Genomic DNA, 13130 nt, shown 5'->3' with positions numbered 1-13130 from the left:
AATTCTTGGCTTTGGTAAAACGGACTGGCAATATCCAACGGTGGGCCTTGCTTACCCCACTTTGTGGCGAGATCTGCCACATTCAAACGGGATGGGCAGTACCCCACTCTTCGACCGCTGACATGGACAGTATTTCGTTTACTCGAAAGGCCACATACGGACGGTAGCGCCGAAGGTCCATAGACCTAATCCATTGGAGAACCGTCTTCGAGTCGGTCCAAAAACGAGTCCGTGTGATGGGTAGGGAATGGCCGGTCACTATGGACTTGCGCAAACGAACACCCAGTACACCTGCGTTAGCCTCGAGCCGCGGGATGGAGAGCGGCTCTAATGGTGCAACTTTCGTTTTGCTCGACACGAATGCACAGCGTACGCGCTTTCCGTCCACGAGTCGGAAGTGCGCGACGGCCGAGTATGCCAGTATGTCAGAACTCATTTTGAAATACAAACATAAAAACTACATCGAACTTAAAATCCAACGAAGCATAAAAGTTATAATAGCTTACAAAGAAGTGAGCAAGCAAGTTTCTATAATTATATATTTTTGCTAAATAAAGTAGAAAGTCAGTACAAATAAGTCAGAAACAGTAATTCAGTATGAAAAATTTGTTTATGAAGTTCTAACTTACGGTTCATATCCGGTCATCAAAAACCACAGCACACAGGAGTATACCGTGCCAATCTGCGGCGACACGTTCCGCTTCCGTTCCTGGCAATTCCTTTGCCAAGGATGTTCAGCGGTCTTGCTGGTATTGTTCAATCCTGACTGCCGTGGGTTTGATTATTGTTACAGCTGCCTCTCAGTTGAGCTTGCCAAGACTTCTCGGGGTAGCGAGCACTCCATACTAGGATTCCTAGAAAGTTAAATATGGTTTTCTAATGTAAGCTACCGCTTATCAATTAACTATCGGAAGGAGGGAAGGATGCGGAGAATCGGGCAGAGGGGGTGAGAGACAACTGCACGGGATAGGCCTTGAAATTTTGGTAACAAAAATGATCAAATTACGGTTGTTTTTGCAGATTTTTGGTGACCTTTCCGGTGATATCTTCGCCTAACAATTTCGTACCTTTCGCAGTACTTCGCTAGACGGTGCTATAAGTTGAGTCTGTTGATCGTTGTTTGTCCTTTTTGGTAACAGTTCAATCGATTTATTGTCAATCCCGAAAACTTGATCCTTTCAAGGCAAATCACCTTATTCAATTTCTTCTTGTTTCTCAGCAGCATCTCAGGCTCTCCAACTCCAAGCTAGACAAAACACTCAATGAATAAAAACTTACGATTTCAGCTGACTTCTCCTGCACCTAACGTTGAACTTTGTCCCAAAATCGCAAAAAATACTTTCAACTTCATCGAAACCTTGTTTTTGTTTTGATTTGTTTCCAAATTTTGACATTCAGGCACAGTCTCAATGACTTGGCATGCTTTTAATAGACCGGTTTGATAACTGTCGGAGTTCGGATTAGGGTATCGGTACACGCTGTGTACAGTCGACTCATATCAAGTTAAAATCATTTATAAACTCAAATCTCAACCATGTTAACCTAGAAAAAATGCTGAAAACGCAGCTTTTTGAAATAACCTTCCCCTGAGAATGGAGCACATATGGGAGAACTGTCATTTTTACAATTCAAATCGGGTGCTACATTTTGGCTAGAGCCTCGAGTCGGTCTGGCTCGAGATCGAGCTCGAATCGAGTCGAGGCTCGAGCCAAAATTCTCAGTGGGTTGGCTTTTCGATGGAAATAAACGCAATAAAGGTAAACTGGTCCATGCTTTCTCAAAATTATTTGGTTGTAGTGGGTCAACACAAGTTTTGTGTCAGTTCTTGCTGACTCAAATTACAAAACTTGAGTCAGAAAAATTATTTATTTTCTACTCCTTGTGGTAAACTGGGAGTCGAACTGACTGGATCATTTTAATCACCGTCCCTCTTAACAATTCATGGTAACATTTAATAATCATGATTATCTTCTCTACATCGAAGAGTTAAATCACCATGCGCTCTTCTGAATATACCGTCAGAGGGGTGACTACGGGTCAAAAACGATACACTTCTCATAATTTCTTAATAACAAAAATAATTTAAATAACATCGAAAATCTTTTATCGTAGAATTGTTCTTAGATAGTTTACTAACATTTTCCCAAAATGTGGTGTAATTCGATGGAATCTACCTACAATGGCAATCGTTTGAAAATTGAAATGAAAAATGAAAATAAAATGACAAATGAAACTAAAATGATGCTCAAATACAAAGATATGGTAAAAACAAGTCATCCATTAGTGTTTCTTGTTCGAGGGAATCGTATTGACATGCTAAAATGTTTGAAATAGAGATTTTCAAACATTTGGGTACTCTTTGATCAATTCCAACAAAAATTTTAAAAAGTTGATTTTCCGAGAGTTCATTTTTGGCCAAAAACGTACCTGAACTTTAGACAGCTGCTAAAATTACAGGATTTGTTCTAGGAACGAGATTTTTTTAGCAAAGTCATCTTAAAGTGTCCCTTGTGCAACCCTTTTTACATAGTTTAGTTTCATAGAGAAGTACCTGAGAAATGGTAAAATCCGTAAAAAAATACTTTGCCCCAATCTCACCCCCAGACTCAATGTCACTCCCACTGACGGTAGCAAAATTGATTACGATATTAAAATTGATATTATTGATTACAGCTATAGAGCTTATTTTTCTGAGAACAATGACCCTTTAAGCGACCGCAAAGGATTTAAAATGGATTTTTATTTCAATTTTGAAAAATTTACTTCACGGCCCTTCTTGACAGAAAAGGTCCTACTTGACAGTTCGTTCCAAGGGACCATAGTTGATCTATCGAAAAATGTTTTCTTGTCATTTTTTTGCGTTAAAATGAAAAAAGTGATCAGAAATGGTTTTTAATCTTGTTTTTTACCGTTGTACATAAAAATTTACATAGGGTTTTAGCACCCAAAAAAAACGGGATTGTCAGATCTTTCAATGGAGCACCCGCAGTCGAGCATTTTTTGACAGTTCGCTCCATAAGAAATACATTATAGAAAAAAGCAAAAACTGCTCGAATGGAAATGCTCCATTATTGGGTTCGTTGGAAAAAACTTTTGATAACCTATTCAACGATGGGTCGCTCACTCCCTAAAGGTTTCCCAGGCTAAGGAACTTTGGGTGCCTACAAAGTGGAAAGAACGAGTGATGCGACGCAACGAATCACCGGATTCGAGAGGTAGAAATGATAGTTTTCTTAAGGAATACATTGTAGAAAAAAACAAAATCTGCTCGAATGGAAGTGCTCCACTAAAACTTCGCATCCCGCTTCCACTCTGTAGGCATCCTGAGACTTGAATTCTTTTACTCACTTTTGGGTAAGGCTGTGTTTTCAAATATGAAGGTCGGAGTTGTTAAAAATCAGTAGGCCAAGATAATCGTGTCCAACTCCGACAACTTTGACAGTCCGCTTCCAGAAAAAGCTAAACAGAGTGTTTTCATGAGATTTTCATCAGAATTTCCGAAAAAGTGCCATTTTTGTGATTTATTGAAAGTGTGAAACTTTGATAATATGCTTAAACGCTCACGGAAACACCCGGGTCCCACCGAAAATTTTGGCTCGAGCCGCGAGTCGATCTGGCTCGCGATCGAGCCTGAATCGAGTCGAGGCTCGAGCCAAAATTCTGAGCGGGGTATGTCGTGAATGCAATCTTTTTCTGGTTAAGCAAGCAAAAATTAACGACCCGTAAAAGCCCATCACAGAACTGGTTCCGCACAAGCAGCTGGGAATCAAACCCCAGACCTGAGAGGAGTTCCTGCTAGAAAATTAGCGTTCCAGTGGTGGTGCATGAATACGCCCAGAACAGCAATATCGATCGGTACCCCCTAGTAAGTTTACCTGATCGGCCTGTTTTGCGTGATCTATGCCAAGCGTGCCAGGAGGACATCTAGCCTACTGGAGGCGAACGCGTACGTTGATTCCGAGCTCTGCTCTTCCGGCATTGGATGACCAAGCCACCGTCGCCAGCATCTGGGTTTGAGAATCGTCTTTGAAGTTAAATCTGCTGAAGAAGTAGTTGGCAAACAGCAGGATGCTAGAACTAATTAGGTAAACAATCGAGATCCTTTGATTTCAAAAGGAAAATTTACAACAAATTTAGCAAAACCTGTTTTTGGACCATCGTTAATTTGAAAACAAACAGCACATCTCTTTTACTACCGTAAATGTTTACATTTAAAATGAGAAGGATTAAATCTTTGTTCACAAATCCACATAGTCCCAACTCAAATGTTTTGCTTTAAATTTTATTTATGCTTACCGTTTGTCTGTGATAAAGCACTCAATTATAATTTGAAAAAGCCTTCCAGAATTTTCACGGAGTACGGTAATTACATCCGTTAACCATTGTTATTCAACTGTTGCTAAGTTCTTGCAGCCACTGGTGAAATTATCAAGTTAGTTTTCACTAAAATATAGCATTTAACTTGTCATTGGACATGAAAACACGTCCGCACCAAACGCAACAAACATTAACAACCAACAAACTTGTTTGTTTTTTCAGCTGTCACTTGTGAAGCAAATTAAACTTTAAATTTAAATGATTTTCAAATTTACATCATGAAAAAATACATTATATCAGTCTATTCACGCCAGGTTACACATGACGCCATTTTGGATTTTTCCGGCGCCAATATTTAGAGAATAATTAGTGCTATTTAGTGCTCCAAGGGCAGATTTAGTGCTCTTCAAATTTCCATACAAACTCCCATACAAAATATTGACACTCACGCCAGGTTACACATGCCGCCATTTTGGATTTTTTGGGGTCAATATTTAGAGAATAATTAGTGCTATTTAGTGCTCCAAGGGCAGATTTAGTGCTCTTCAAATTTCCATACAAACTCCCATACAAAATATTGACACTCACGCCAGGTTACACATGCCGCCATTTTGGATTTTTGGGGTCAAAATTTAGAGAAAAATTAGTGCTATTTAGTGCTCTAAGGGCAGATTTAGTGCTCTTCAAATTTCCATACAAACTCCCATACAAAATATTGACACTCACGCCAGGTTACACATGCCACCATTTTGGATTTTTGGGGTCAAAATTTAGAGAAAAATTAGTGCTATTTAGTGCTTCAAGGCCAGATTTAGTGCTATTTCAATTTCCATACAAACTCCAATACAAAATATTGACATTCACGCCTAGTTACACATGCAGCCATTTTGGATTTTTTTGGGCCATTTTAATTTTACTCGAATACAATTCATACCAAATGCTTTCGATCGAGAATGGGCTGGGACTTTGAATTTGATGTTCAGTATATGATTTTGTATAAATCCAAAAATTTAATAGGAAAAATAGGGTAAAAATAATACGAAAAACACTAAAATCGCTATATCTCTGGAAATACATTTTGGAAAAGCTTCAAATTTTGGGCCCAAACAGTTTATGGCGCATGTTTTCGAATGTCTTTTTGTTTGAAACTGAATTCTTTAAATTTGATAGTGTTATCTGTAAAATAGTCCAAAAATACCTCTAAAAATGGCTTTGACCACATTTACTGGTCGAAAATTGTGAATCGAAAAATAAAATGTTCGTCTTCGACCCCACGGCTACAGATCTGGCTTTTAAAAATTGTGGGTTTTACGAGCGGTTTTCCAGTGATGGAAGACACAAATTTTTAAGAGCGGATACAGACATCGGCCATGTATTTCAGAAAAAGAGCTCTCAAAAATCAGACTTTGAGTTCCGGGTTTCGGGCCAAAATTCAATCGAAAGAGCGCATCTAAACCTTCAATTTAGTAATAGGATTTTTTCCTGGGACGAATCCTCGCCGTGCACGATTTTTTTTAGATTTCTGAAAAAAGCGTTTTTCCAAAAGCAAACCTTAAACCTTTCTTTTGTAAGAAAGGCAAAAACAATAATATTCAATAGCAGGTGATGAGCTGCAGGCATGCAATTCCAAATATACTTTTATTATGAACAAAATTAATATTTTTTTAACTAGTATGCATTAGTGCTCTGGCTGGTGATAAGCAATAGACATGAAATTGAAAATATACTTTGATAATAAACAATATTAATGATTTTTCAACTTGTATTAATTAGTGCTCTGGCTGATGATGAGCAATAGACAGAAAATTGAAAATATACTTTAATTATGACCTAAATTAATGATTTTTCAACTTGTATGATTTAGTGCTCTAGCTGGTGATGAGCAATAGACATGAATTTGAAAATATACTTTGATAATAACCAATATTAACGATTTTTCAACCTGTATGAATTAGTGCTCTGGCTGATTATGAGCAATAGACAGAAAATTGAAAATATACTTTAATTATGACCTAAATTAATGATTTTTCAACTTGTATGAATTAGCGCTCTGGCTGGTGATGAGCAATAGACATGAATTTTAAAATATACTTTGATAATAACCAGTATTAATGATTTTTCAACTTGTATGAATTAGTGCTCTGACTGGTGATGAGCAATAGACAGAAAATTGAAAATATACTTTAATTATGACCTAAATTAATGATTTTTCAACTTGTATGAATTAGTGCTCTAGCTGGTGATGAGCAATAGACATGAATTTGAAAATATACTTTGATAATAACCAATATTAACGATTTTTCAACCTGTATGAATTAGTGCTCTGGCTGGTGATGAGCAATAGACTTGAATTTGAAAATATACTTTGATAATAACCAATATTAACGATTTTTCAACCTGTATGAATTAGTGCTCTGGCTGATTATGAGCAATAGACAGAAAATTGAAAATATACTTTAATTATGACCTAAATTAATGATTTTTCAACTTGTATGAATTAGTGCTCTGGCTGGTTATGAGCAATAGACAGAAAATTGAAAATATACTTTAATTATGACCTAAATTAACTACGCATACACCTTTTGTGCCATTTGACCAATATGATTTAAATTTTCGTGACGTTGCAACGCAAACTTAAACCTGTTGTAACTTTGGATCTAGACAACTAATTTAGTCGCTCTAGGTTGCACTTGAAAGCTCTTTCTAAGTACAAAGAGCATCCGAATTATCAAAATGATTGAATGTTTAGTTTTCTTTTGTCATAAACAACTGTTCCTTTTTCGTGACGTTGCAACGCAATAAAATGGTAAACTTACACTAGTTTGAAAAAATACTTAACTTATGATAAACTGCAGATCCATGACATTTTCGTTTAGTACATCTAAAAACCTACAAAATGCTATAAAAGGATAATTTTTGGATTTTATTTCGCTGAAAACTAGGAGTTTTCAGAAAAATGTTTTAAAACGATGATTTTATCACGAATTGATGCATAACTTAACCAACCTGTACATAATGATATTGAAAAGATCAATTAATGAAAACCATGATTTTGAAGCTTCATATACGCTTTTCAAAATTTCATCCTAAGGTGTACATTGCCGGAGAATGTGTCAGTATATTTTCAAATTCAAGTCTATTGCTCATCACCAGCCAGAGCAATAATTGATACAAGTTGAAAAATCATAATTAAAGTATATTTTCAATTTTCTGTCTATTGCTCATCACCAGCCAGAGCACTAATTAATACAAGTTGAAAAATCCATCATATTGGTTATTATAAAAGTATATTTTCAAATTCATGTCTATTGCTCATCACCAGCTAGAGCACTAATTCATACAAGTTGAAAAATCATTAATTTAGGTCATAATTAAAGTATATTTTCAATTTTCTGTCTATTGCTCATCACCAGTCAGAGCACTAATTCATACAAGTTGAAAAATCATTAATACTGGTTATTATCAAAGTATATTTTAAAATTCATGTCTATTGCTCATCACCAGCCAGAGCGCTAATTCATACAAGTTGAAAAATCATTAATTTAGGTCATAATTAAAGTATATTTTCTATTTTCTGTCTATTGCTCATCACCAGCCAGAGCACTATTTCATACAGGTTGAAAAATCGTTAATATTGGTTATTATCAAAGTATATTTTCAAATTCATGTCTATTGCTCATCACCAGCTAGAGCACTAATTCATACAAGTTGAAAAATCATTAATTTAGGTCATAATTAAAGTATATTTTCAATTTTCTGTCTATTGCTCATCACCAGTCAGAGCACTAATTCATACAAGTTGAAAAATCATTAATACTGGTTATTATCAAAGTATATTTTCAAATTCATGTCTATTGCTCATCACCAGCCAGAGCGCTAATTTATACAAGTTGAAAAATCATTAATTTAGGTCATAATTAAAGTATATTTTCAATTTTCTGTCTATTGCTCATCACCAGCCAGAGCACTAATTCATACAGGTTGAAAAATCGTTAATATTGGTTATTATCAAAGTATATTTTCAATTTCATGTCTATTGCTCATCACCAGCTAGAGCACTAATTCATACAAGTTGAAAAATCATTAATTTAGGTCATAATTAAAGTATATTTTCAATTTTCTGTCTATTGCTCATCACCAGTCAGAGCACTTATTAATACAAGTTGAAAAATCATTAATACTGGCTATTATCAAAGTATATTTTCGAATTCATGTCTATTGCTCATCACCAGCCAGAGCGCTAATTCATACAAGTTGAAAAATCATTAATTTAGGCCATAATTAAAGTATATTTTCAATTTTCTGTCTATTGCTCATCACCAGCCAGAGCACTAATTCATACAAGTTGAAAAATCATTAATTTTTCATCAAAGTATATTTTAAAATTCATGTCTATTGCTCATCACCAGCCAGAGCGCTAATTCATACAAGTTGAAAAATCATTAATTTAGGTCATAATTAAAGTATATTTTCTATTTTCTGTCTATTGCTCATCACCAGCCAGAGCACTATTTCATACAGGTTGAAAAATCGTTAATATTGGTTATTATCAAAGTATATTTTCAAATTCATGTCTATTGCTCATCACCAGCTAGAGCACTAATTCATACAAGTTGAAAAATCATTAATTTAGGTCATAATTAAAGTATATTTTCAATTTTCTGTCTATTGCTCATCACCAGTCAGAGCACTAATTCATACAAGTTGAAAAATCATTAATATTGTTTATTATCAAAGTATATTTTCAATTTCATGTCTATTGCTTATCACCAGCCAGAACACTAATGCCTACTAGTTAAAAAATATTAATTTTGTTCATAATCAAAGTATATTTGGAATTGCATGCCTGCAGCTCATCACCTGCTATTGAATATTATTGTTTTTGTTTATTGAAACTAATTAAAAGTTTCCAAATAAAACTTTATTTAGAAATTTATCATGAAGTTTGTAAGGAAAATTCAAGAGCACTTATTCTGCTTTGGAGCACTCAATAGATCTCTTTTTTCTCTAAATTTTGATCCCAATAAATTCAAAATGATGCCATGTGTAACCCAGTCAAAATTTTGTATGGTAGTTTTTATGGAAATTTGTAGAGCACTAAATCTGCCCTTGGAGCACTAAATAGCACTATTTTTTCTCTAAATTCTGACCTAAAAAAATCCAAAATGGCGGCATGTGTAACCTGGCGTGAGTGTCAATATTTTGTATGGGAGTTTGTATGGAAATTTGAACAGCACTAAATCTGCCCTTGGAGTACTAAATAGCACTATTTTTTCTTTAAATTCTGACCTCAAAAAATCCAAAATGGCGGCATGTGTAACCTGGCGTGAGTGTCAATATTTGGTATGGGAGTTTGTATGGAAATTTGAAGAGCACTTAATCTGCCCTTGGAGCACTTAATAGCACTTATTTTTCTCTAAATTTTTACCCAAAAAAAATTAAAATGGCCCAAAAAATCCAAAATGGCTGCATGTGTAACTAGGCGTGAGTGTCAATATTTTGTATGGGAGTTTGTATGGAAATTTGAATAGCACTAAATCTGGCCTTGAAGCACTAAATAGCACTAATTATTCTCTAAATATTGGCGCCGGAAAAATCCAAAATGGCGGCATGTGTAACCTGGCGTGAGTGTCAATATTTTGTATGGGAGTTTGTATGGAAATTTTAAGAGCACTAAATCTGCCCTTGGAGCACTAAATAGCACTAATTTTTCTCTAAATTTTGACCCCAAAAAAATCCAAAATGGCGGCATGTGTAACCTGGCGTGAGTGTCAATATTTTGTATGGGAGTTTGTATGGAAATTTGAACAGCACTAAATCTGCCCTTGGAGCACTAAATAGCACTAATTATTCTCTAAATATTGGCGCCGGAAAATCCAAAATGGCGGCATGTGTAACCTGGCGTGAGTGTCAATATTTTGTATGGGAGTTTGTATGGAAATTTGAAGAGCACTAAATCTGCCCTTGGAGCACTAAATAGCACTAATTTTTCTCTAAATTTTGACTCCAAAAAATTTAAAATGGCGGCATGTGTAACCTGGCGTGAGTGTCAATATTTTGTATGGGAGTTTGTATGGAAATTTGAAGAGCACTAAATCTGCCCTTGGAGCACTAAATAGCACTAATTATTCTCTAAATATTGGCACCGGAAAAATCCAAAATGGCGTCATGTGTAACCTGGCGTGAATAGACTTGTTTTTGTTGATCCACTTGCAAAATTCACGTTTTCCACGAAATATTATTCTAAATCAAAATCACTATGTAACCGATTGTCGTTTTACTTAAAATATTAACTTCTTCTATGGGCTTTTGTATACCTCGTTTTGAAGCTATAGAACAACATGCGTAGTTTTTCCTCTGTGGTTTGTCCCTGAGTTGATCATGTGATGGTTCTGCAATGTTGTAATTCTTACAAATATACTCGAAAGCAGTTCTCACGTTTTCAGAATAGTGCTTCGTTATATCGTACAGGGGCACTACGGTATTATTATCCATACTTTCAAAAGAACACAACAACGAACTGATATGAATATTCGACGAATCGTTTCTGTAAAATACTTAGAATAGGAATTTCTAATTTTATTAAACGTACCTTAGTACCAACAAAGTCATGAATATCAAATCAATTTCAAAACATACATAGCAGGTACGTCATTTCTGCCTCCGCAGGTAAATAATGTGATTTTAACCAAGCGTATAAGCGAAATCATTAATTTTCTTGCATGAGTCAAAATGTTCAAAATGGCATAACTCAAAAAGTGCACATAAGTGCACTTTGAAATTTGGAGACAAGTTAGGACATGGTTCAAATTTTAAGCTACAAAATTTTCAGATCGCACAAATGCACACAAAAAAAGTACTCCATTAACAAAGTTGATAAAACATAATTTTGAATAAAAATCCATCTTTTTTGATTTTTATTATTTTTTTGAGCCTGTAAATGTGTGTTTTGTAAAATGTTATTGAAAAGTTGAATCAATTACCTTTCTGAATATATATAATGATGCAGGAAAAAAAACATAAACAGCTACACAGTACAACTATGAAAAATAATATTTTTTCCGTCAAAAAACATGTTTTTTCTTACCATTTTCGCCTTTGAAGGTCTGCAATTCAGTGAATTTTGAACCTACAACTTTCAAACTCCGGATTTTTCTTAGTTAGAATGTTTATTTACGAAAAAAAATACCAAAAAAATAATTAGAGTATGTCATTAGAGCAACACATGTCTCATGGTGAGAAACATTGGAAAGTGAGAAACATTGAATAAAGAAGTTGATTTGCGAAAAAATTGTGCACTGTATTCCGCCGGGGAATTGAACCCCGTTCTATCTCATACCGTGAGAACGCATCACCGATCTGCCAACGGAACCAAACCACCGTGCTGAGAGGCGACCTCTTAGAACGTGATCTGTTTCTACTGGGTAATCGTATGACATTTGTTCCATGTCTCCGACGCAACCATAACACCAATTCTTTCGCTCTTCTATTATGTCAATTTCTCTCTTTCCAGTGGCTCTCCGAGATCCTTGTGGATCAAGTATATTTTTAGAAGCATTTGTGTCGTTGTTCATTAGGGTCATTGGGTGAATACTGAACACCTCGACCCAAATGCGACGTATAAACGCGGTTGCCTACTTGAACAATGACAACATTTGAGTGGATTAAAGCAACCGGCTTATTTTCGCAGTAATTTTGAGTTTTGACCCAGAAGGAGGGTAACCGTATAAATTAGAGCAACACATGTCTCATGGTGAGAAACATTGGAAAGTGATAAACATTGAATAAAGAAGTTGATTAGCGAAAAAAAAAAAAAAAAAAAAAACTCAAAATTACTAGAGTATGTCGGTTTTTCGATTTATGGCCGCCTGAAACCCCATAGTGACCCGGTGGCAACTGCGAGCGATGTGGCCTCTCAGATTGTGGAAGCTGGCCGTGGAGGAGGATGAAACCAATTGTAGCAAACGCCTTAGCCGTGACGGAAGTGATATGCTCGTTGAAAGTCATCTTTCTGTCAAGAGTAACGCCAAGATCCTTAACATAACACACCCGGTCTAGCAAGGATATTCCCATCATGTATGCGTGCGTGATTGGGCGCAGCTTACGGTCGAATGTTGGCCTCCATCCCGTTTTGATTGCACCACCTCATGAGCGAATCAATGTCACTTTGGAGAGCCAGGCAATCGAGCGGTTAAGTAATTGTGCGATAGAACTTCAAGTAATCAGCGTACAAGACCTTGTCGTTCTTGATCCAGTGGCAGAGATCGTCGATAAACAGAAGAAAAATTAGTGGGCCCAGATGACTACCCTGCGGGACACCAGACGGGATCATGAACAACCCAGACTTCGAGCCACCGAGTTTAACGTAGGCTGAACGAGAAGTTAGGTACGAGTGCAGCCAAGTCGTGATCCATTCAGGAGTCCAAGCCTTCGCAGTTTTTCAACGGCAAGCTGGTGCGGCACTCTATCGAACGCCTTCGCAAAATCCACATAGACAGCATCCACCTGGCAGCGACTCTCCATACTCCTTAAGACGTCGGTGACAAAGGTCATTGTCGTAGATCTCTTGGCCATGAAACCATGCTGACAGGCAGATATTATTGGTTGCACGGCACGGGATAAAAACTCATGCACAATTTTCTCGAACACTTTGGGTAGGCAGCTCAAAATGGAGATCGAACGATAATTTTCCACGTTGTGCACGTTCCCGGACTTGTGAATTGGCGTGATCGAAGCTACCTTCCATTTAGCAGGGAACACACCCGATTCGAGGGAGCGGTTGAAGATAATGGCGAGCTGCCTGAGAGAAAAGT

Source organism: Culex quinquefasciatus, chromosome 1 (genome assembly GCF_015732765.1).
Source record: "Culex quinquefasciatus strain JHB chromosome 1, VPISU_Cqui_1.0_pri_paternal, whole genome shotgun sequence".
Classification (NCBI taxonomy): Eukaryota; Metazoa; Arthropoda; class Insecta; order Diptera; family Culicidae; genus Culex; species Culex quinquefasciatus.
This window is presented reverse-complemented; position numbering follows the sequence as displayed.